Consider the following 26,680-nt stretch of genomic DNA (forward strand, 5'->3'; position numbering starts at 1 on the left):
GACCACTGGTTACACTCGACATACATTTCACTGGAACTGTTCCAGCAATACCTAAGCATAGTTTCTGGGCCCTTCAAGTCTGCTGCTCCTCGCATAGTGAATGGCTTAATCCATGATGTCGAGCTCCCATAGCTTGGATCTCCAAATCACTCCTAAGATAAATTTTATTTACTTGACATGTATTTACTCAGAGAGTCCAAATGGGCAGGCTGCCCATTTTGAGCAGAAGCCCCGAGAGAAAAGCTCCAGTATGACTAAACAGTATATAAAAGCAAAATATACATTACAATATTCTGGAAAAAGAAGCTCAACTTATAGCAGTACAGAACCTTGAGGTACAATTTATGACAGTATAAAACCACTGACATGCATGTTGTAGCAGCTCAGGGTAAGAGCTCAACTTAGTACAAGTCAAAAGAAAATTGTCATATGCATATAACATCTTAACCTAATACTATACACAAAAATTGTCATAAGCACATATGAGGAATACCATTTCATCAAAGGAAGAAACAGAGAGGGCAGTGTGCTTAACACAGTAAAACAATGTTGACACAAGTGCAGTGGAATATATTTAGATATAGATAACACTAGACTAGGATATGCTAGGCTTTTACATGGAAAACTTGAACAAACACTTGCAATGACAGGGTGGCACACAAGTACAGTAGAATAATGTGTTAGATTGCTTAACCTGGATCAGAACATGTGCAAATCCATAAACTACCTAAATGGGATTTTTAAGGTTTTTAAAGATAATTTTGTTGGCTGTGGACCTTATGTTAAGAGGCATAGTGTTCCAGGTTTTTGCAATGTAGTTATAATACAGGGAGTCAGCACCATTGGTCTTACTTCTGGTTATGTTAATTAATGATTTGTTACTAGATTTTAGTAATTGTTTGTTTGAGTAGTGCTTTATTAGGTTTTGTAAAGTTGGTGATTTTTCATGATGGTAAAGTATCTGATGAGCCATTGTAAGTTGGTTAACGGTTAGCAGATTCAGTAGTTCTAACCAAGATAGTTGTTTAAGGGCTTGGCAGTGATGAGACTGCTAAGCTGAATCAGTCACACATTTTACTATTTTGTTATAACAAGTATTTGGTTTGGTTAAGTCTGAAATGTTAAGGTTAGTGAAAATGGGGGATATTGAGAAGGGTGGAGACTAAGTGGGTTCTTGCAATAGTGGTCTTAGTATTAATGGTAAGGTATATTTTTTTACACCTGTATAGGGTTCCAAGTTTTTTGTGCACTTTTTTATTGCTTGGGCAATGTGTAAGTTGAACTTCATGTTTTGATCCATGGTAACACCTAGAAGTTTGGTATGGTTTACTGGTGTAATTCAGGTATTGTTACTTAAAGTAATTATGAATCAGGGGTGGGATCTATGGCTTTTGTGGGATGAAACAACATTAGCTTAGTTTTGTTTGGGTTAAATATGAGCTGTGCATTGGATAGCCAGGACTCCACTGCAGTAAAGGATACTTGTGCTATTTTTTGAAGCTGCTGGAGTGATGGGACAGAACAGGTTAGGATTGAATTGTCCATGTATTGAACTAAGTTAGCATGAAGGTTGTTTGTAAATATGGTAAAGAGAAGTGGACCAAGTATGGACCCTTGCAGAACACCTAAAGTAACAGGCACAATAACAGATAGGGTATTTTCCCATTTTACTGCCTGACTGCGACCTGATAAATAATCCCTGGAGCCATACAAGTGTGGAGTAGCTTAGATTAAGTTCTAAAAGTGCAGTTAAGAGTTTATTATGTGAAACAGTATCAAAAGCCATAGAGAGATCCAAAAAGATAGAAGAAAGAAGGTTGGCTTCATATTGATGCTGATTAATGGTATTAGTAAAGCTGATAATAGCTGCAGTAGTACTGTGATGAGGACGGAAACCATTACGAGTATTAGTCAGAAGCTTGTTATCTAAGAGATAGTTTAGAATTTGTGAATGTATGCATCTTTCAAGGATTTTTGATAAAATGGCAACAGGGTGGTAGTCTGACAGATCTGTAGAGTTCCCTCCTTTGTGTAATGGGCAGGGATATGATGTTCAGAAATGGACTGGTTGATTAGTATAGAGACTGGATATATAATGGCTTCGGCTGCAAGTCTGAAGTATTCAGCAGGTATTTTATCTGCTGCTAGGGTTGTGGGTTTGAGTTTATTATGGTATTTTTTATAGTTTTTGTTGGGACTGGTTGTAGAGAAAAGTATTTGTTATTCTGAGCTGTGAATGAGAAGTTGGGGGGAGGTGAGGGGCAGTTGTTTGTGAGGGTTAAAATAGAGTCATTGAAGTATTTGTTAAACTGAGTGGCAATATTGTCAAAATAGTTACTGTTTGATGGGGGGGTGCCAATTTTGCCTGGCTGTAGTATTTTATTAATGGCAGACAAGAACTTTTGTGGGTTATTTTTGTGCTTTGATTGAATGTCAGGACAGTGTTTTTTTTTTTGTCAGTCTGATTTGCTTTTTGGTTTTATTTTTTAGTTCAAGGTATTTTTGTCAATTTGCTGTTGTTTTATTGTGGAACCATAATTCCCAGGTTTTAGTTCTTTATTTTAGAAGTGATCTTGTCTCTTTGGTAAGCCAAGGGGCATAGCTGGACCTTATTCTAATCATTCTAGTAGGGGCTAATTTATTTAGGACATTTAGCAAGGTGGTATTGAAGTGTTCTACTGCAATATTTAGGGGAAGGGTTTTAAGTGGTTTCCAATCACAAAGTTTAAGTATGGCTATAAAGTACTGAGAGTTGAAGTTTTTTGTGTACTGGATTTGTTGTAAAGGGGTGACTTTTAATGGATTTATTTGCTGTCGGAGAACAAATGTGGCAAGGTGGTCACTAAGAGAATCTGGGAGGAAGCCAGAATGGTGTGATAGTTCAGGTCAGTTTGTAAGGATCCAGTTGAGAATGGACACCCTTTCTGATGCTTTATGTGTTCTAGTAGTAGTTTGAATTACTTGAGTGAAGCCATGGTGGTTGATATGGTCAGTAGGATGAGATGAGTTACAGGAGGACCAATTGATATTAAAGTCTCCCATTATGATTGTCTCTTGGGGGAGGGTATTTTCTGTCCAGTGTAGGATAGATTCTAATGTATTAATATTACTGCTGGGTGGGGAATATAGGTTCTGATTATATTTAGGTTTTTCTTTGAGTTGATTTTTAGTCTGGTGAACAGAGTCTTTGCATTATTCAAAGCAGGACAGGTATGGTAAATAATTTCAAGTGTGACGCTATTTTTGAATAGTAGTGTAATACCTCCTCCTATAGCCGTGGTGGCATGGTGGTAGCATTGTTACCTCACAGCAAGAGGTTCTCCCGTTCGATTCTCGGCGTGGCTTGGGAGTGCCTTCTGTGTGGAGTCTGCATGTCCACCCCGCGGTTGGGTAGCGTTCAAAAGACATGCGTGCGTAAATGGGCATGCCTTCGTTGAAGGTTGGGCGTCGAGCAGACCGGAGTTCCGCTGTGGCGACCCCTTACCGGGAAAAAAGCCGAAAAGACAAACAACAAGTGCAATACCTCCTCCTATTTTAATTTTTCTATCTTGTCTATATATGTTATACCCAGTGGGAAGTATTTCATTGTTCTTGGTTTCTGCTTTAAGCCAGGTCTCTGTGATTACATCTATATCTGGAGAGTAATCTGAAAGGGTGGCATCCAATTATTGTATTTTGTTGAGTATGCTTCTTAGGTTTATGTTAGTCGGGTCCTTTCCTGAGCAGGTTTAGTAGATTTAGTCATTGTATGGTGGGAATGTTATATTTTGTGCTGAAATTTGGGTGGCTGTCAGCACTAAGAATAAGCTGAGATGTTAAGTGAAGGATTGTTTTTAGGTATTTGGATACAAATTTGTCATATTTCACAGATAAACATGAATAAGATTGTGGAGGGAGCACTACAAATGGGGCAAGATCTATGTGTGAGCAGTTGTATATAGCTGGGGATATCTTGAACATAGAGGGTTTTGATTGTGACTGGTTGGGTGATGGGGGGGTTCAGATTATCTATAGAAATTAAACTCATAATGATAGGACGTTACATGTGTCAAGATAGACAAGGTTAGGAAAACACTGCAGTGTAAGGTTAACATTCAGTTCTGAGTGGGAAATGGAAGAACAGTATGTGAGCTATGGAAAAGCAGTTATGAATGAACAGTATGAACAGAGGTGTTTAGCATAAAGGGAATAAAGGTAAAAGGGAGTTTATAAGTAGGTAGATTTAAGTGGAAGGTTAAGACTATGATATTAATTAGAGTTGTTGTTGTTATGTGTTAGTAGGTAAGGGACTAATCTATGTCAGTGGGGCAGTTTTACCAGAGAGAAGTATGGAGAGCTGGTTGAGATGTGATTGGATAGTTGAGATTAGGGGTTTGGTTTGTTTGAAATAAATGTATGGGTATTGGGATGGGTGGGGAATGGGGGTAGGGTAGAGCATGTGTAGCCCTTGCTATAGGCTGAAACTACCTTACAACAGTGGACTTTTATCTTTTCATACTTAGGATTATCTTGTTTCTCTGGCTTTCTGATTTAAAACTACACATAACTTAATTAATTATTGTTTAAGTCTGCCAATTTGTTTGGCAAGAATATCAGAAAACACGTAGTCTGAATTTAGTGCAAATCATGATTCTGACTTAGTTGAGGACTTACCTGATTTTAGTATGCTAGTGATTACTGCATTATTCTAGACATTACACGTCTTCCTCCTTCAATTGCTTTTCTCAATTTGCTGTCCCAATGGCACAGAAGTGAACATCCATCTGCTGCTGTGATGCCAAACATCTGGCTTGTGAAGGAAGGACCGAGTGGCTAACAACTTACTTGCCTTCCTCTGCGAAGGCAACTTCTGCGTTGTCTGGGAGTCAGTTCCTGAGGCACATGGTATCAGAGTAACAAGGCAAGAATGGAATGGGCAGGAAGCCCCTCACAGTGGAGTGACAGGCATTCCTGTCAAATGCCTGTTTCTGCAACATCTTTCTGTTTTTATGTCATATTTTTGCCCTGTCTCCTGTAAAATGTTTTGACTTTATGGTAAATCACCGATACAAACCCTGTTGTTCTGTTCATTTTTTTAATTGAATTATAGTAATATTTGAAACTTGTCTCAGATTTTGGGACCTTATCTCTCAATTATTTGACTTTGTCCCTGATTCTTGAACAAGGTGGGATGGACTGTGCCTGCATATAGCCCATGTGGCTACAGTGTACAAAGCTCCTCTTAAAAAAATGAATGCAGGACAAAAATTTCTCTCATCCAGCTAATGTAAATCTTACAGTACATAAGACTGGATCAGAACACTTGCTTCTTTAAAGTTGTCTGATTTTCTGTTCACATTCTGTATGTGATTACCTGGTCAGAAATAAAAATGTGTCTCTCTAAAATCAATTAAAATGTTTTGAGTTTGTATTATCAGATATAAATGCTGCACATATAAATTCCATGCTGATAGTAACCAAGGTCCAACTCAAACTCTGAACAATAAAGACATGAGGTAGTACCCTAACCACAGTGTGACATTTTTGTCACTTACTTTTTCTGATTTGTTTGTAACATTTTACAGTGCCGAATCTTCTCCACTGTGGCAGTTATCATAGCTGACTTGCCTGTGCTTGGATACTAGGCTCAGTTCTCAGCCAGGATGTCTGCTTTGCATAGTTTAAATGTTACTACTGTACTCACAACTGTTATCACAGGGGTGTCTCTTTTCTATTCACATTTCAAAGTCATGCTTGACAGAATATGCAAGTCTAAATTAGCCCTAGTTTGCACACATCTGTAGATATCTGAGTGTGTGTGTGTGTGTGTGTGTGTGTGTGTGTGTGTGTGTGTGTGTGTGTGTGTGTGTGTGTGTGTGTGTGTGTGTGTGTACACGTGTGCGCACAGGTGCACCTCCTGAAGTGCTCTTGTTAATTCAGTACTGGTTGCACTCTTGTGCCTGTCAGGAAAAGATCAAGTCACCACACTACTCTAAACTGGAGAAAGATGGATGGATGGACATTATCCATTCTAAGTAGCAGTGAATCTAATGCTAGATCCACTCTGTGTGAAAGCAGCAGACTTTAGGACTTAGTAGCACATATGAAATTTCATTTCAGCATCTGATAACTAACCCTCAAGAAAACAATATGGTGTTTGTAAAATACAGACTTTTTCAAAGCTCTACATTATGCAGCAGATTATCAATGGACAGTGCAGTGTCAAAAATAAGTGATTCCAGTTCTCTCTCTACATGTACTTGCGAAGTTTTTGAAAAAACACAGCAGGTACACTAATTTCACTAACACATTTCACGGTGTAAGAAATGTGCTGAAACATTGGTTTGTAATTTATTAGCAAATTCATACTGACAAATATTTTGATACTTAAGTGTATGACACTGATACTAGTCCTACAAAAATCACTGCCTAAATGGATGCTGCTTTAGAAATCGTATTTATAATTATAATATTGATTAAATCAGTATTCAGCTGTGAATACATAAGCCAGTGCTCTCTAAATATGTAAAATGTCTAGCCAATTATAATAATAAAGAAAATTATTTATACAACTACATATATATGCTGAACATTATTTTCCAATCAGTAATTTTTCCCTTAGTGTTTTGCAGTTTAAACCTGTCTTCCTTCTCTGTTCAATGCTCTTCTTCGCTGGAGATTTCACTATACAGAGGACTGTAACAAGGCTCCATTAGTAGCAGATACAACTCTGTAAACACAGCTAATCATGACACCTATGTACGGGATGCAGAATATCAGCGGGTGCAAGAACTGGCAATGTACTTCTGTCCAGAGTGCCTACACTTATCAATGCCTGTGCAATCTCTCTTCCACCCGGGATTGTTGCTTTGACTACAACTACACAGTCTTAATTACACTCTTATTAACAATGGTCTTATGAAATCACGTGCACATGGAAATATGGCCCCTCAGAAGTGTTCTTTTTAATAATGGTACTTGTCTAAGACTCCACACACTTCTAGGACAATTCTTCAGATAGTTGAAGTGAACAAATACGTTTTATCTCCAAAGATCACCTCCACACACTAAGAAACAAAATGACCACACTGCTTTATTGACCAAATCAGTTGAACTCTTTCGTCCAAAAAGAAGTTATGTACTCATCATAACGTTCCATATGAGTAGTTGTACTTCATTTTCTGCAACGTGCAGGTAATCGGATCCATATCGGATCCGAGCAGGCAACATTTTTTCAAGCATCTGCTCCAAGCTCCTCCCCTTACCCATAATCCCTCACATCTCCTATCTTCCCTCAGATCTCATTTGCCACTAATCAAACTATTAGCAACTCAACAATAACACTAACCTAGAACAGGTGCGGTGGAAGGAGGGCGGGACGGTTGCAGAAAATTAAGTATAACTACTCAGATGGAACGTTATGGTGAGTACATAACTTCTTTATCTGAAGTAGTTAACTTCATTTATCTGCAACCTGTGGGACAGAGTCCCCAGCTACCAAAACTCCTGGGAGGGCCTCATGGAAAGATATTCCTGAACACAGCAGAGCCAAAGGATGCTCTCCCTCTAGAGATCAAATCCAACTTATAATGAGAAATAAATGTATGTGACCTTGTCCAGATCATTGCTGCACAGATATCATCCAGAGAAATCCTAGACCAAAAGGCAGCAAAAGTTGCCATAGATCTGGTAGAATGAGCTTTAACAGGACCAGGTGGGGACAGGACTTTATCCCTATAGACTTGCAGTATACATTGTGTAATCCATCTAGCCAAGGAGACCTTGGAAATGGCCTTGCCCAAAAAGGGTCTGGAAAAGGACACAAATAATTGGTCAGACTTACAGAATTGTTTAGTCCTGTGTAAATAGAAATGAAGCGGTCTATGAACATCTAGCAAATGCAGCTTATATTCACCCTTGTTCTGGAAATTTGGAAAGAATACAGGCAGATTAATCATCTGGTTAATATTAGATTCAGAAGCAACTTTCGGTAAGAAAGAAGGGTTCGTGCGAAGTGAAACCCTGTCTTTATGAAAATCAAGTAAGAGGGAACGGCAGACAAAGCTTGGATCTCAGAAACCTTTCTAGCCAAGGTAATGGCAACTAGAAAAGCTGTCTTCCAGGACAGGAATTTCAAATCTACTGATGCTGCTGGTTGAAATGGGGGTGCCACTGTCTGTAGAACTAGGGTAAAGTCCCAAGGATGGACAGAATCCTTAACCAGGTGACGCAAAAGAAAAGTACCTTTCAGAAAAGCCTTGCACAATCTCAAAGAGGCCAGAGCATTCAGACTTTCGCCGACATGAAAATTAGATATGGCTGTCAGTTGTACTTTCACTGTAGAGGAACTCGATCATTGTTGAATAATATAGAACAAAAACTCCAACACTGCATGAACCTGGGCTGTAAATGGATCTAGGCTTCTCTGAGAAGTCCAAATAGAGAAGCGCTTCCATTTGCTGCAATAAACTTTCCTAGTGGAAGCTTTGTGGGATGCCACCAAAATACTCTGTACTGAAGATGACAGACCGGGAGTCCTAGCAATCAAGGGAACTGGAGCAACCAAGCTGTCAGCTTGAGGCTGCCCAGATTGGGTGACTGATGCCCAAGCGATTTGAGATGAGATCCGGGCAGGGATCCAGAATCCGTGGAGGAGTTAGAGAATGAGACCAAAAAAAGGGGAACCACACTTGATGAGGCCAGAACGGGGCAATCAGGATCACTTTGCACCCCAGTTGGCAAGCTTTCTTAAGAAACTTTGGAATGAGAGGTAGCGGGGGATAGGCATACAGTAACCCAGGAGGCCAAGCATGGATGAGAGTGTCTCTGAGGGAGTCCTCTGGTGAAGGGATCAGAGCGAAGAACTTGCTGCACTTCGCATTGGAAGGAGATGTGAAGTGATCGCAGCAAGGGAGACCCCACACAAGGAAGATCTCCTCCGCTACTGACTGTTTCAGAGACCACTCATATCGCATTAGAATAGTCCGACTCAGTCTGTCTGCTAAAATGTTGGAGCGTCCCAGGATGTGCATTGCAATCAGAAACCAACTGGTGGAGATCACCCACTCCAACACTCTCATGGCTTCGCGGCAGAGACGGTAAAATCTGGCTCCTCCTTGTTTGTTGATGTACCAAATAACAGACATGTTGTCTGACTGAACTGCAATCGTCCCTGGGGAAGAACAGCATGGAAGGCTTGCAACGCTAAAAGCACTGCCCTCATCTCCAGAACACTGACATGCAATCGGGTCTCAGTCTGGGACCACATGCCTTTGACCATCCTCCCCAGAACGTGCCCCCCCACCCGAGCTGGGAGGCATCCGTGGTCACTGTGGCTTGGGATGGGGGTGTTAAGAAGGGATGACCTGCCAAGATTACTGGTGATTGGAGCCACCAAAGAAGAGAAATCTTGCAGGCTCTGCTGATTCATATTGGATATCCTTGGGGAGGTCTAACCAAGACCACTGAACTGATAGGGTCCACTAAAGCACCCTCATGTGAAGGTGCACTCAGGGAAGAATTGAAATTGCTGTGACTATGGAGCCTAGGGCTCAGAGAACGTCACTCACAGTTGGTGTCCTGAGGCCGAGGATCACTGACACATGAGCCCGTAGGCTCTGGACCCAGTCCCGAGTGAGAAAAAAGTACAGTTTTGTACCTACCATAAATGTAGATGTTCGAAGATCCACATTGCTGCAGTCCTTACACTTGGGTAGTCCGCTGTCCTCGGTCGGCCCGAATATCAAAGTATAAGGCTGACGTCGGTCAAGGCGCATTTGACTGACATCAGGACGTCAGGGTACAAATGCGCATGACCGACGTCATATCCTCAGTCTTTTCTTGCCCCAGATGTCAGAAGACCCTAGAAATAAAGGCCAAAACCAAAAGACAGCAAACCAACAACCAACCATCCTAGCACTAAAAATATGTACAATATATACAATATACACCTTATTTACAACCCAACCCACACAACCGCCTCTAACTACAGAGGGGAGGAGGGAATTGGACTGCAGCAATGTGGATCTTGAACATCTACATTTATGGTAGGTACAAAACTGTACTATGTTCTTCATCTCACATTGCTGCAGTCCTTACACTTGGGTAGAATCCCAAAGCAGAGGTAAGGGAGGATGGCCAAACTATAAGGAAGCAGGAGCTACCAAAATGCCCTGCAAAACAGCAGTGGCAAAACCAGCCCTGGATTTAGAGTAAAGTGGTAGGTGATAATGCCTAGAGAAAGTATGCACTGAACTCCAAGTAGCTGCCTCCAAAATATCCTTAGTTGCCACCCCTCAAAAAGCTGTCGAAGTGGCAGTAGCCCTAGTGGAATGAGGCCTAATCCCAGCTGGAATTTCCTTGCCATGATGGGAATAACAGAAAGCAATGCAAAACCCGATCCACTTAGAAATAGTTTGTTTTGACACAGGTTTGCCCTGAGAACTCAAAGCAAAAGAAACAAATAACTGCTGAGACTGCCTGAACCCTTTAGTTCTGTCCAAATAATACCGCAACTGCCTGTGTACATCTAAAGTGTGCAAAATCCTTTCCCCTTTATTTTGGGGGTTTGCATAAAAAGTTGGCAAATGAATAGTTTGGTTTAAAGCCACACTAGAAACCACTTTAGGCATAAAGGAAGGATTAGTACGTAAAGATACCCTATCCTTATGGAAAATTAAGAAAGGCTCAACCGCCATAAGGGCCTGCAACTCAGAAACCCTTCTTGCAGAGGTAATAGCCAACAAAAAAGCAGTCTTCCATGATAAAAACTTTAATTCAGTAGTAGCTGCAGGCTCAAAAGGTTGTAGAGTGAGTTTCTCCAACACAAAATTGAGATCCCAAGCAGGAGTAGGAGCTCTTCGGGGGTCTTATATTCTTTGCCCCTCTAAGAAATTGCTTGAACAAAGGATGAGAAAACAATGGTGGGTCACAATCATAGTGAGCCGAAATTGCTGCAGCATGAACCTTAATAGAAGAGAAGGACAAACCTTTGTCCAGTAACTCAGTAAGATATTGAAGAGCCACACTCAAATTAGGCTCAGAAACATCAAAATCCTTTGCTGCACTCCAAAATAAAAATCTCTTCCATTTATCTGCGTACACTTTCCTTGTACTAGGCCTTCTAGCTTCCAAAATAACATTCAAAACTTGCTGCGGAAGTGGAGGCCCACTATGGTTCAAGACAGAATATGCCAGGCTGTTAGGTGCAGAGAGTGAAGCTTGACATTGAGCAAATGACTGTCCTCCTGAGACAACAGGTGTGGAATCGAAGGCAAAGGCCATGGAGGTTTCCGTACCAGGCTTCTCAGTAATGGGTACCAATGCTGTCGAGGCCAATCTGGAGCTATCAAAATCATCCGTGGCTTGTCTTGTCTGGCCTTTAGTAGTACCTTTGGGAGGAGAGGCAGAGGCGGAAAGGCATACACATGAAGATTGCTCCAATTGAAAGAAAGAGCATCCACTTTCCAAGCTGTGGGATGAAACCTTTGTGCAAAACTTTGGCAGCTGGTGGTTTAGTGGAGAAGCGAACAGATCTATGTCTGGAGTTCCCCATGACACTGTCAATTTCTGAAATACATGAGGATCCAATTTCCACTCGTGGGGATCCATAATTTGTCTGCTCAACACATCTGCTAAGGAGTTCTGTGCTCCCGGCAGAAACCTTGCCTGAAGATTTAGCTGTAAACTGAGAGCAGTCTCCCACAAAATCATTGCTTGCCTGCATAGGGATAAGAATGTGTTCCGCCTTGCTTGTTGATGTACCACATGACAGTTGTGTTGTCTGTTAGAATCAACACCTGCCCTGGAAGAAGTAAATCCTTGAAAGCTATTAATGCAAACTGGACTGCTAACATCTCTTTCAAGTTGATATGTAGATGTTGTAGTCTGGCAGGCCACTTGTCTTGTATCCACTTTCCATTCAGATGAGCTCCCAAGCTTTGTCTGAGGCATCTGTCGTTAGAATCTGACTCGCCTCTGGCCGGGTCACAGAGAGTCCCTTGTTTAGGTGACATTCCTGAGCCCACCACAAAAATTCCTTTTGAATGCAAGGTATTATTTGAATGACAGTGTCCAAATCCTGGCAGTGCTGTGTCCATACATTTTGAGATACCATTGTAGCTTCCTCATATGCAGTTTGGCATTGGGAAGCACCAGAATACAAGATGCCATGAACCCCAAGGCTTGAAGGACTGTCCTTGCAGTCAGCCTGGACTGATGAGACAACTGATGAAAGTAAAGGGAAAGATTCTTTTGTTTGTCCGGGGTCTAAAAGGCCATCTGGGATGCTGTATTCAGTCTCACACCCAGAAAGCACATGTCCTGAGAGGGTACTAGACTGGACTTTATTTCGTTCACAGAATACCCCAGGCATCTTAGCACTGCTATCACATAATCCAAATGATGAAGAAGCTCGTCCCTTCCTTGAGCAAGAATCAGGCAATCGTCCAAATAAGGATAGATCTGTATTCCTTTTAACCTGAGGAAAGCTATCACTGGAGCCAGAACTTTCGTGAACACTCTGGGCAGTAGATAAGCCAAAGGGCAATGCAGAGAACTGATAATGAGAAGTCCCAGCTCGAAAACGCAGATACTTCCTGCAACTCAGTCTGATAGGAACATGAAGATAAGCCTCCTTGAGATCCAAAGTTACCATCCAATGATCTTTGCCCAGCAGAGGTAAAAGCTGCTGTAACGTCAACATTTTGAACTTGGGAATGTCCAGATAAGTGTTGAGGATAGATAAGTCCAAAATTGGTCTCCACGTGTTCCCTTTCTTTGGTACTAGGAACAGGCGAGAATAAAATCCTAGGCCCACTTCTGGCATAGGGACCGGCTGAATGGCCCCTATTTGGAGTAACAGAGAAATTTGCTTGTGAGCCTCTATTCTTTGTGGAGGAGGAACGTCTGGCATGCCTTTGAAAGGAGGCAAGGTATGGAAATAAAACCTGTAACCGTGGTGAATGATATCCAATACCCATCTGTCTTGGGTAATTAAACTCCAATTTTCTTTGAAAAGTGCCAACCTTCCTCCCAAAGGTGCTGCCAGACGAGAAGGATCTGGCAGCTGAAAAGGTAGGTCATTGGGTCTGTTTACGAAAGGACTGACCCCTGCCGTCATCCGAAGACTGTGCAGGAGAACTCCCTGTTCTAGACCTGAAAGAGCCCTGAGCTCTGCCCCTACCACGTCTAGATCTACCCCTAGACTGGGAATCATAAGAAGGATACGTCCACCCCTTAGTAGGCCAATTTCTACTAAACTTTGGAGGCTGAACCTGCAAAAAATCTTTAACAGTCTGCATAGACTTAGCCTTGTCTTCCATTTTCTTTAAAACTGTCTCAACAGGAGAACCAAACAACACATCAGATTGTAAAGGAGCATCTAAAATCCTTGTTTTAACATGGTCAGATAAATTCTGATCCCTCAGCCAGGCGTGCCTGCGAAGAACTGACCCAGTGGCAGCCACCCTAGACGAGGCCTGTACAGCATCAAAACCACATTGCAAAGAATGCTTACCCACCTGTTCAGAAACATGCACTAAATCTTGCAACTCTTTACAATCAATACCTTCCGCCAGAGCATCAACCTTAGACTTCAATTGTGAAAGGAGATAGTTTTGGTATTTCAACATGTGAAACTGGCAATTCAAAGCCCTCATAGCTAGAGTGGAAGAAGTATAAACTTTCTTTCCCCATCTATCCAAAGCCCTGGCCTCTTTATCTGAAGGAACCGGATTCTTGACAACAGAAGCCTTAACACCTTTAGGCCCCTGACTAACTGTTTCTGGGTCTGCCCTAGGACTCTTAAAAAGATACTTATGAGTTTCAGCCTATCCGGTTTAACAGGAGCAGGAGGCAAAGAATCAGGATTAAGAGAAGCCTCTGCAAAAACATCTTCCACCACATCCAAAACAGGAGGTATAGCCAAAGGCCTATGCTGGGGTAAAAACAAAAATTCCCTAAGCCTTTTCCTGGAATCAGAGAAGTCCTGACCTTCCCACTTAAAATGCTCCCTCATGGAATGAAGAGTTTCTGAAAAAGAAAAATCCTCAGGAGGAGAAGCAGAAGGAGTAGAATCATCCACATCAGAATCAGAATAAGGAGAATACTCCTGCAAGTCTTCAGCCGAAGACTCTGAAACATCCGAAGCCTGCTCAAAACTCCCTAGCTCAGGCTCCACCCTAGGTCTCTTATCAGGAGGGGGCAAAGAACCCCTAATCAAAGTAATCAAATCTTCTGCCATTTTAAGCAAATGCTTCTTGGGCACAGTTCCTGAAGAACTAGGGGTGACCCCAACTGAAGCTAAACCTGGCCTGCCTCTGGGAGAAGCCTTGGAAACAGAAGGAGAGGGCCTAACCACCTTAGGAAGGGAGGGGAGTATAGTAACCTGAGAAGCCCCTTCAGCCTGACCTGCCTCCTGAGAGGCCACATCCTGCAATAACAAAGTCTCTCCCTGGGATCCCAAAGAAACCTCCGGTGGAACCACCGGCTCCACCGACACCTCTAAAGAACCGGCGTCCGGTACGGACGGTTCTTCCAGCCTAGGCTTAACTGCTTTGTCCTTGCGCTTCTTCGAAGAAGCGGGCGTCGGAGCATCCGATGGCATTTTATAATTGCACCGCTCAAGACTAACCTGGCACAATCTAACCTTCTCTTTATAGTGCGCTTATTGAATCTAGCACAAGAGCGACACCCAACAACGTCGTGCTCAGGCCCTAAACAAGGAATACACAAAGTATGATAGTCTCTATGCGGTATCTGTTTCCCACAAGAAATACAACTGTTCACTTTTTCTGACATCCGGTAAACCACTGAGGCAAGAAAAAACTAAAATATTCCCCAACGGGGGTACTTAGCCAACTTTGACTCGGTCTGAAACTCCGGAATCGAAAAATTTCAGAACGCCAACCGGCACTTGCAATGCTGCTTCTGCATCGGACCATGCGGCAAAAAAGACTGAGGATATGACGTCGGTCATGCGCATTTGTACCCTGACGTCCTGATGTCAGTCAAATGCGCCTTGACCGACGTCAGCCTTATACTTTGATATTCGGGCCGACCGAGGACAGCGGACTACCCAAGTGTAAGGACTGCAGCAATGTGAGATGAAGAACATCTTGCAATAGTAGAGTGTCCAACCATGTCCCTTTGAATTCCAAGGTTTGTGTCGGGTTCAAGCGGGACTTGGAGATGTTGATGGTAATCCTAGATTGACTGCAAGATGCAGGAAAAAGTCTCTGGCCATGCAAAGTAGACTCTTGGTGGCAGCAGCGAAGAGCCAATCGTCTAGGTAAGGAAACACCTGAATTCCCTGAAGTCTCAGGTGAGCCACTATGACTACCATAACCTTGGTAAACACCCTGAGGGCTGTGGTGAGATTGAAGGGTAGGGCTCTAAACAGGAAATGATTGGCTCCCCGCCGGAAACGAAGGAATCTCCTGGAGCGTCTGCAAATCTTGATATGGTAGTAAGTGTCCTGGAGGTCTATCGAGCACATCCAGTCGTATTCTCGCAGGTAAGGTAGAATGGACTGCAAGGTAACCATCCGGAATTTCTGCTTGGCTACAGACAGGTTCAGGGTTGACAGGTCCAGTATGGGCCTGAGATCCCCCGTCTTTTTTGGCACTAAAAAGAACCTGGAGTAAACTCCTAATCCGGACTGATCTAGGGGGACCGGTTCGATGGCCCAATTGTAAAGCAGCTTTGAAATTTCGTATGCTGCGGCCTCCCTTTGAGCAGGTGGAACATCTGGGAGGTGCTTTGACTGGACGGGTGGGGCAACGAATGGGATGGAGTATCCTCTGGATATAATTTGGGGCACCCAATGGAACGTCATAATGGACTCCCAAGCCATTAGGTGCAATGACAATCTTCCCCAGACTGTCTCTAGAGTAGGACAGTCGGGCAACCCCTCAGGGTTGTTGTGTGGGTCTGTCTGAGAAGGTCTCCTTAGACCCAAAGTTCCTCAGGCCCCCTCTGCCTCTGGTGTGGCATCTGTCTTGTCCCCCTCTGCCTCTAGGGGATGAGTTGTCCTGAGTGTCCCGGGAAAACTGAGATTTTCAGAACCACATCTTCTTCCGCCCTCTCTAATTCCTAGAAAAGGATCTTTGTGGGCTAGAGAAGCGGACTCCAACGGCAGACAGAGTCTTCCCGTCCTTCTCGCTCTGGACCAGGGTGTCACGAACTATCTTCCAGAACAGGGAGGCACTGTCAAAAGGAGCACTTGTGAATGATGCCTTGAAGGGGTCCGCAAATTGACAGAGTGTGAGTCAAGCGTGCCACCTAATACCTACGCCGGTCCCAGCAGCCCTAGCCACTCCTTCTGTGGCATGAGAAAGAAGACGCATGGACGTGTTTGAAAAAGATTTCAGAGTTGACATTTTCACCGAGAACAGTCGCTTGTCCTCTGGCGACAAAGACTCTGGGGGTGACACAGCGAATTCCGTGACTACGTCTCACTGGAGTCGAATGACGTGTGCCAAATAATTCAGCACTCATATGGAAAACATTGCTGAAGCAAAGACTCGCTTCCCAAACTGATCCACTGCCCTAGACTGCTTGTCTGGAGGGTGGACCGAAGAACTTTCCTCAGCCAGTTCTCTCTTGGTGGCAGCTGCACCACCACAGCATCCACAGGGGATCCCTTGTACCAGCCCTGTCTGTCTGTGGGAGGAGAAAGGATCCTGTCTGGGCATTTGGGTACTGGCTCTATGGTGTCAGGCTCCTTCCATGCCCAAGTGGTAATGAGACCCACGATTGGATCTGGAGGAGGGGACACCCAGGATGTAGATGGGTCCATGACAAAGGCCTCCAGGAATACTGACTCATCCATAGAGGGTTTTGGGGCTGACCAACCTCCCCTCTGGCGGAGGATTTCTATGATGTCTCCAAAGGAGACATCCTCGGGAAGTGACCTGGGGGAACCCTCACCTTCATCCAAGTCAGTGTCTTCTGTGAGGGACTCGGGAGAGTCCACGTGCCTCCTCTTACATGAATGCTTATGGGGAGCCTCCTCAGTGGAACTCTCTGAAGAGGGCTTGTAATTCACGGGGGGGTTCCACGATGGGATCCATCTGGGGGTCCTGTAGCACGGGCTGTCCCTGGGACAAGCTGATGGGAGTCGTGACCAAATCCACTGCAGCCTAGGCAGAGTCCGAGGCAATGGGCTGGGGTCTCAATCCCTGGGAGAGAACCCTCTCCACCATGAAGGCTGAAGGAGAGCGCACCTCCTTGGCAATCAACAAGGAAGAAGTTCTCCCCGGCTCCGTCGTGAGGATCGGGGCCGAGGCCAAGGTAGCCAGGGTTCTGAAGAAACAGCTCGGATCTGACAAAGTCAGAGCCGAAGACATCTCAGTTTCCTCTGATCCGGCTCCCCGTTCTCGGCCCCGAGAGTTGCTCAGATCTGAACAAGTCTGATCCGAGGAACTCAAGGTAATCGCCGGCGTTGAGGTTGGCAGAACCATCGGCGCCGAACTCCCAGCTCCAAGGATCCTCAAAGTCATAAACCCTGAAACTGCAGGTCAGATCGGGGAAGGAGAGATTGGATGGAAGAAGGGCATAGAGGTCCCCTCTCCGGCTAGAGAGGGGCCTGGCAAAACTCTCATTTGGATATGGGTCTGAATGAATCTCCGCATCATCCTGTCCATGTCAAGCTCTGACAGACTCCAAATCGATCACGAGGAGGTGACCGACTTGGATCTGGCTAGTCTGTGAGATGACCTCGAAGAAGGCCTCTGGTACGAAGGCTCCGTCGGCTCTGAGGAGAACCTTGGGGAATATAGCTGAGGAGAAGTGGTCCTGACAATTTTATAAGGTGGACTGGGAAATGGATCCAGCTCTGGAGATCGTTTGCAGTGCCTTTCTGCCCTTTCCTCTTTCTCTCTCTTGTCCTTATCTCTATGCTTTGTTTTTGTCCCTGTCTCAGCAGGGTTAGAGGGAGGTTGAGTCCCAGCCTGAGGGGGGGGGGTTGGTCAGCTACTGGAGCCAATGTCGAGGTCATTGCATCTAATGCAGAAGCTGGTAGCAGGCCCTTAGATACCAGTTTCGCCTTCCTCTCTTTCAATGCCCTGCACACACACTACATGGCAGACTAAAGTGGGGAACGCCTAGGCAAATAACACACAGAGTGTGGCCATCAGCCGGTGAAAGCTTGTGGCCACACTGTGCATTTTTTAAATGTTGGTTTTGGCTGGTCAGCAATCATCACACACCACTCAGCCAAAACAAAACCAACAAACGCACACACACAAGTGACGGTTAGGCCTACACTACCTCAGAAATAAACTTTCTAAACTATGTTTTTTTTTTTTTTTTTTGGTAACAAAAAAAAAACGACGAACGATAAAGGGGAGGAAAGCTTTGACCACAAACAACTACACTCACACACTAAATATAAACCAAAAAAGTACCACTTACTATACCCAACTTGGAGCTATAGAGACCACGATGCATATGCATGAAGCGGCAAACGAGATCTGAGGGAAAGTAGGAGATGTGAGGGATTATGGGTAAGGGGAGGAGCTTGGAGCAGATGCTTGAAAAAATGTTGCCGTCTCGGATTTGATATGGATCTGAATACCCACAGGTTGCAGATAAATTAAGTTAACTACTTCAGATCTGTTCTTCAGTGATAGAACTGCATTTAAAAAGAAGTGAATTAGCATCACATGACATGAACCACCCACTCACAAATCAAACAAAAACAAAATAAAAGCAATGGTAACTAAAGTGTATGAAATTCACACCACGTCCTTTTTCTAGAAAGATAACTTGGAAAAGATAAGTTAATATGACAGGTACTAAGAATAGGCAAAAGCAGTCCAGCTCAAAACTTAAAAGAACAAAGAACAATATGTTTTAAAACCGAAATGGCATGTTATTGTGATGACTGTATATAACATTTTATACTAGGTAAAAGACAGAACTAAAATGAGGATGCTAAGAACTGTACAATTAATTATCACATAAAGCAAACATTTTGACTCATAATTAGTAACCGTTTGCTGTGAAAATCAGAGTAGGTAAGTATGTAACGGGATTTTTTGACCCATGTGACATGGCATTTTCAGTATCCACTGCAATATTGCACAGATACTTGGAGGACACTGTTACAGATACACATGATCACAGTTTATAGAGATGCTGTAACAGCACACATCACCTATACAAGTCTAACATGGCAAGACATGAATGATGTCATGCCTGATGATGTGTTATCTGGGGACTTAAGAGATGACCACATGACCATGTTAGAACTGCAAGCAGAGACAGACATTTGGACTTGGATGGGGGGAATACTCTGCACATTTACACTGCATAACTACTCCTTGCCTTGCTTCGACACATCCAGAGTAACTACATGGGGGAGTGGGGTGCAACAAGTATGTCACAATTTGAAATGTCTCTGGCTGACTTGTGATGGCCTTGACACATTTGTCATACCTCTCAACCTCAGAGCAAGAAATCTGGACAAAGCCATACAAAGAAATGGGACAAAGGCCCAAAAATAAGGACAATTTTTAAAATATTGCTCTTATAAACTTAGAAAGATAATAGAGGTCTTGCATTAGTATGAATTTTCTGAATGGTATGAAATCTGAAACTCAAATGTCTGTCATTATTTTCTAACTTCAGTCTTTAATGATTTGTCACTAATTTGCAAAAAAAACACAATTTTATGAAAAATGGACCAAAAATTTGATGTAAAAATATAAAATAGCAACACAGTACAGCTGGGAACCTGTCAAAGAAGGGATGCTTTAATATTAGTACTGCTAACTTGAGCAGCTGATAAAATAAAAGAATCTACGTGCATTTCTGAAATAAAAGTAATACAGTTATTTCTTAATTATAAACCCTCCATGTTTTCTTCCAAAATTGCTATTTTGCGGAGGGATCATTAGGGGAAGAGCAACATTTTGAGCCAAAATCAGGGACAGTTGAGAGGTTTGGCTATGCCTAATTCTATAAAGCAATTTATTTGCATGTACCTCTCAACCTGTTAATGCAATAAATCTGGACAAGGCCAAATATATTGGGGGAACATATAAACAGTACTAAAATTGCTCTTGTATAAACTGAGACAGTTGATAGAACAGGTCTTACTTTAGCATGCATTTTTCTGAAGGTTATGAAGTCTGAAACTCAGTGTGTCATTATTTAGTGACTTAATTCCTAAATGATTTGCCAGAAAAACACAAATTTTATGAGGAAGAAACCAAAAATAAGAAGCAAAAAATCTATTCATTCTTTGAAAATCTGGACAGTTGGGAGGTATGGTTCAGCTGGGGCTGCCTAAGTTTGCCGCCCTTCCCCCTCACAAAACCATGGTCGAATGGAGCCTCCCCCTGCAGCTATTCCAATGATCCATTACTTCGCTATTTCACTCCATTTACCATAAACACTAACGTGCATACTGATTTACTTCTATGATGATTTGAACTTCATTTGAAAGTTTTAATTTGCATTTTACAGCACAAACACTAAGACATCGGCTAAACAAGCTTGGCATTAAAACTTCTCTGCCATTGAAACTCACATTCATTGAAACAACATTGAAACCCACATTCAAAGAAAATACATTTTACCCGTGGCAGATAAAGATTAATTCTGGGCTGTTTTCAAATCATAGGCACCTTGCATATGAAACATACATGTGCTCTTTGATACACCTTCCTATTGCTTTGAACATTTTTCCAGTAAACAATGAAACAAAACGCATGCACCAATGACAAAACTGCCCAATTCAGAACATTTCCATCATAAAAAGTCTACTCAAACTTCTACAGTCCACTATTATCAGTAAATATGCACAATTCTACATTCCACCATTATCAGTAAATATGCACAATCTCTGAAGTAGTAAAAAAGTCATCTAAATAATTCCACATTAAATAAATCTGTAATGAAGAGGTTGCTGCTAGTAATCACCTTTATATTTCATGGTTTCATCGAAAAATAAAGTGTCTCATGCCCCTGAGGAATACATTGCCTAAATTACATTAAAAATAAGCTAGTAATATTGCAATAGGAAATGGATGGCAAACTGATAACAGGCTCTTAGTTAGTATCTTAACTTTCAGTACGGCAGCATTCACCCCTTATGGGAGTAGAACCAACAACCTTCTGCATTAAAAGCAAGTACACAACCTGTTGTGCTATTAGCAATGCGAGCTGACTTAGCATAATCAGCACTAAACTTCTCTTCCCCTGCAGCTCTCAGCTCCTTGTAAAATCTACTCAATACTCAACTGCATCTCAACTTCGCAGCACAAGAAATCAGGAAAAAGCCAAATTTATTGGGGTGGGTCAAAAGGGCAAAAACCAGGGACACATTAAACATTGCTTGTATAATCTTGGAAAGCTGCTAGAATAAAATGCTGTGTTACCACCATACATTTTACTGCCAAGGTCCCTGTGCAAAAGAGTCAGAACAACATACCACTATGCCAAATCACCTGCTTTGTGAAAGAAAAATGCTGTGTTACCACCATACATTTTATTGCCAAGGTCCCTGTGCAAAACAGTCAGAGCAACATACCACTACGCCAAATCAGCTGCTTTGTGAAAGAGAGGAAGACGGAAACTTAAATGTCTATCATTTAATGAATTCAGTTCTCACCATAGCTGTCAACCTCTTAGCACAAAACACCTGGACAAACCCAGTAATGAGGGAATACAGCCCTCAAACATATTCAGTAAATTCAGTTCTTGCCATAGCTGTCAACCTTAGCACAAAAAACCTGGACAAAGCCAATAACAGGGTAATACAGTCCCAAAAATAAGGACAAATTTCAAATAGTCATCTTATAAACTTAGAAAATTGCTATAATAAGAGGTTGTGTTACTATACATTTATTGCTAGAATAAAAAGTTGTTTTACTATGCATTTTCTGAAGAATATGAAGTCTGAAATTCAAATGCCTGTCAATTTTACTTCTGACGGAACAAAAACAATTTTCAGCAGAGGCCCAGGGAGAAATACTGTAGACATGTCTTTGTAAAATGGCAGGACACCAGAGCAAATTCACACAAACACAGGGATAAGATTCAGACTCCACACAGAAGGCACCCCAGCCAAGAATCAAACCAAAAAACCTATAGCTGTGAGGCAACAATACTGCCACTGCATGATCAAATATGTAAGGAATTAAACATTCAGAAACCTGAAGTCTGAAATTCAAATGCCTGTCAATTTTATTTAACATTTGTTAATTAGGACAGTCTGACTTGGAACAAAAAAACAATTTTCAGCAGAGGCCCAGGAAGAAATAATGCAGACATGTCTTTGTAACATGGGAGGACACAAAAGCAAACCCACAAAAACACAGGGAGAAGATACAGATCCCACAAAGATGGCACCCCAGCCAAGAATCAAACCTGCAGCTGTGAGGCAACAATGCTACCACTGCACCATCAAATATCAAGCATTGCAACATTTACAAACCACAGATATTATGAGGAACAGATCAGATCAAATATGAGGCAAAAATCTACAATTTTTTTACAAATGGTGGTGGGTAGGGAATTCACCTCTTTAACACCTGCATACAAGGTACAGGGTTCAAGCCTGAGGTATTCCCTACCACACCACCATGAGTCTAACCACCAGTATATTACACCTGGGGCATTCACACACACACACACACACACACACACACACACACACACACACACACACACACACACACACACACACACACACACACACTTACCTGTAGCATAAATCCAAATCCCTATCCATACACTTACCTGTAGCATAAATCCAAATCCCTAGTAGATCTTTCCCTGTAGCATAAATCCAAATCCCTAGTAGATCTTTCCCTGTAGCACAAATCCAAATCCCTAGTAGATCTTTCCCTGTAGCATAAATCCAAATCCCTGTCCGAAAGTACGAAAACCCGCCCGCGCACATCCCCGTCGCAAGATCTTCCCCTGACGAGACTGCAGCAAACTCCAATCCACACCAGACTCTGCCCGTCGCGAGATCGACGCCCGAAGAGACTGCAGCAAATTCCAGACTGCTGACGTTGTAGTCCGACCCAGCGAGTTCCAGGACAGTCTATGCAGTTTAAAACTGCATAGACTTCTGGGAGCTCCATTCTTCACGTTTCCCAGTCAGGACTGCTGCTGAGACAATCTGCGCATGCTCCAGACTGGCTCAGCAGCAGTCCGGACTAGTGCACATGCGCGGAAGTCCACGATTTAAAAATTTTTTTTTTTATTTTTATTTCTTTATTTTTCTTTATTTTAAGTTGAGGGGGCTGCAGTCCGACAGTCCAATAGCACGGGCCGCCCCTGTGACACTGTCATCATTGGATAGGGGATATACTGGCAACAGAGGTAACTATGCCTGTGAGCTCCAGAAATAAGTTCCTTGAAAAAGCTGATTTTCCTGTTGTGACTGGAAAACACATTTTATTTAAGAGCAGGTGAATGCTTTAAGAAATGCTGCTAGGAAATACACCAGTTACTTTGATCACTCCATGTGGACAGATTCAGATAAGAGCAAAGGACTGAGATCTTTAAAAAGAATTCCAAATTATTTAAATATTCTGGGGGTTTGGGTCTCAGTTGACAAAAAAAGGTAATTAAAAGACAATGATCACTCACTCTAGGGTCCTACATAACTTAGGCTGCCAATCTATTTGAAGACCTTCACAAGATACATTTAAAACTGAGTGACTGTATTATGGCTGGAACACGAGGATGAGTTAACCACTTGTAATCTTTTTTGTTAGAAAGCATGTACGGAGGACTGATTAATGTTGCATTTAATTGTACCACAATTTATATAATATAACCCACACATGCAATGTCTTAGTATTTAGTTTTTGTTGTGTCTTTCTGCTTTTCCCGGTTAGGGGTCGCCACAGTGGAACTCCAGTCTGCTAATTACTGGCAGTAGATTTATTCGTGCCGAGTTGCTAGCCCTGACACACAACCTTCAATGAAGGTACACCTTGTGGAGGTGAGGAAACTTTTTTTGGGCTTTATGGCTTCACTATAACCACTCAAGCATCCATTCATTCCAGGGGTACAGCATCCAAACATCCCTAGGCTAGCTGAGAGACGTATGGGCCATTTCTTCTGACAGAGAATTTGATCAGCCCTCCATTTCTAGGCTGTTGGTCTTGGGAGCAAACTTTTCTCTCCCTTTTCAGAGCACCCCAGCCCACTCAGAACTTAGCAGGCTCAAACTCCACTTCCACTAGGTGTCCTCCTTGTGGCAAGCCAGAACCACCTATTCACACCCTCCATGGCCAGCTTCAACAGCCACCTGAGCCATTATTTAAACTTCGGTCACCTGTGAAATAGTCAGGGTTCCACTCCTCTATGACATGGAGCTAAATAACATCCTTTCATCTTGGCAAAAAAAAAAAATGCACTGCCTACTCAATGAACTTAACTATTAGACTAGCATTTCATTTCAGCTGGCTGTGTTGCACTTTGAAGAATCAGCATTTATCTCAGTTTGGGTATGGTAGTGAAAAGTCGTTTGACAATAACGTTTTGTAACACACTACAATTTAAAGATCAGGCTATGTTTAAGCTCTAAGGGCATGTGCAGTACTGTAAAAAGTCAGTATGCATCTCAGTCTTGGGAAGAAACATCCTTTAATGTTGATAAAAATATTTACACCACACAATAATTAGAAGACAGTCTGGTGTCAGCTTGTAGGATGTGTTGCGTTGTATTCATCCCATTCTGGGAGGCAGGGTGACACTTTTGATCTTTATAAAATATACTGAACACTTAATATCAGAGTCTTTTTTAAGCAGTTGCTCTGTTGCAGAGAGTCAATGTTCATCTCAATTTAGGGGGAAGTTGGGAGTATCTTTTGACCAGGTACATCTATCAAAGAAAACAGTGTGTAAAATGTTTATTAAAGGTATGTTACAAAGAAACTGATCAGATGAGTACCTAGTTCAATAAACAATGATTTCACAAATCTGGGTGAATCTTTTCAGGCCCCATTGATTTTCACTGCTCAGTTTATTTAGATCCATTGTTTCTGTTTCTTCCACCATCACCTTGCCTTTTCTCTTCTTTTCTCCCAGTTGCAAAGAAGGTCTGTAAACATTACCTGTAAAAATGTGTGCATGTTTACCTGTCCAAGCTGACCTTCAATTCCTCTAAGATTGTCTTATAATAAATAAACAAGAATAACTCTTCTTCACATCTGTCTGCGCTGTACCTATTATTTCTATAGCTCATATTCCTTCACTTACACAGACAGGGGGCCATTTATCAGTGTAACATCTCCTGTCTCTCCTGGACAGCAAAAACTAAGGTATGCTGACATCCTGGTCATGGCTGATTAGGTATCATATTTCAAAGAAATCTCCAAGCAATGCAAATCTTTCTGGACTAACAACTCTGTGAATTTCTACCACCAATTATGAATGACTGTGGTCATCACTTTTCATTATACAGTAACTTTGCCATTTTTTAGTCTTCCATCTATTTTCATATCTCGTCAGAATTTTGGTTTTCTTTCTAACCGCAGCATTTTTGCGTTTGCCTTCTTTACTTTTCACATTTTTTGAAGAGTGGTCAGCAAGTCTTTTGACAGTTTTTATATTTCTCCTCTTTAGTTCAAAACTCATTGCCTCCACTGGAGCTCTGGAAAGTTGTACTTTAACTTCCAATTTAGCCTTTTAATTCACAGAAAAGACACATGTTCATACCTCTAGAAACATATGTATATCTAAAGTATAAACAGAAAACTGCACAGCACAACATCAGCAAATATGGTTGTAGCATTAATTAAATTTCAAGGCTTAAAATGAATTCTGTAAGTGACAATAAACATAGAGGGTAATTTTTAGTACTTAAAATATGTCAGAAACTACTCCAGCTACAGATTATACTATCAGCAGCAGTTTTGTTCATCCTGTTTGTAGCATTCATAAAAGCTTAAGCAATTCTGTTTTTGTGGCATGATTGTTGAAATACTCGTAGAAATAAGAAAATTATAATATACATAATTAGTTAACGAACGACAGTTAACATCTCTCCAGCTGTACCAGACATAGGTTATGCATCAATGCAGTTGTATTGTTCAAGTTTTAATAAAAAATATTTCATTAATTTGTATATAACACAGATTTGCAATTCTTCATGTAAATATCAAATAAAACAGAGGACTATTATCGGGTTTGGGATCCTATCTGTTTGAGACATGGATGCCAACAAATTCACCTCATGAATGAAGCTTGAGAGGTGAATCTTGGTATCCATGTTGAGAACACATAAGTTGGTTAGGATCAGTGACCAGACCATAATTCTTTGCAGTGCATGGAGCTTTATTTGCTCCATGACCTACATGTTACAATAAAAATGAAAAAAAAAAAAACTATATCTTTTGCCAACTTTCAAAGTCATAAAGCACTTAGTGAGTGTCATCAGAAAGGCACGGCAACATGCTCTCTTTTGTTTACACTTACTTTCCATCTATATCAACAGTCCAGATTTCTGTAGAATGTCCAGATTTTTGCCTCATATGTTTGGTGGTCTATTCATCATAAATTCTGTGTTTTTGGACAAATTACTGAGAACTGAATTAGTAAAATAATCACATACATTTAAGTTTCAGACTGAGTATCCTTCAGGAAATGTAGGGGAACACATATTCTGTTATTCTAGCAACTTTTTAAGTTTATAACAGGAATTCAGGGACACATTATCAGAACAGACAGC

At 42.0% G+C, this 26,680-nt stretch overlaps 1 protein-coding gene across 1 annotated transcript in view; it reads right to left on the minus strand.

Moving 5' to 3' along the window:
* Positions 1-26,680, minus strand: part of ADCY3 (adenylate cyclase 3) — a 2,166,879-nt gene that overhangs the window by 1,441,604 nt on the left and 698,595 nt on the right. The window lies entirely within an intron of this gene.

Source organism: Protopterus annectens, chromosome 2.part1, assembly GCF_019279795.1.
Source record: "Protopterus annectens isolate FY-2018-M chromosome 2.part1, PAN1.0, whole genome shotgun sequence".
Lineage (NCBI taxonomy): Eukaryota > Metazoa > Chordata > Ceratodontiformes > Protopteridae > Protopterus > Protopterus annectens.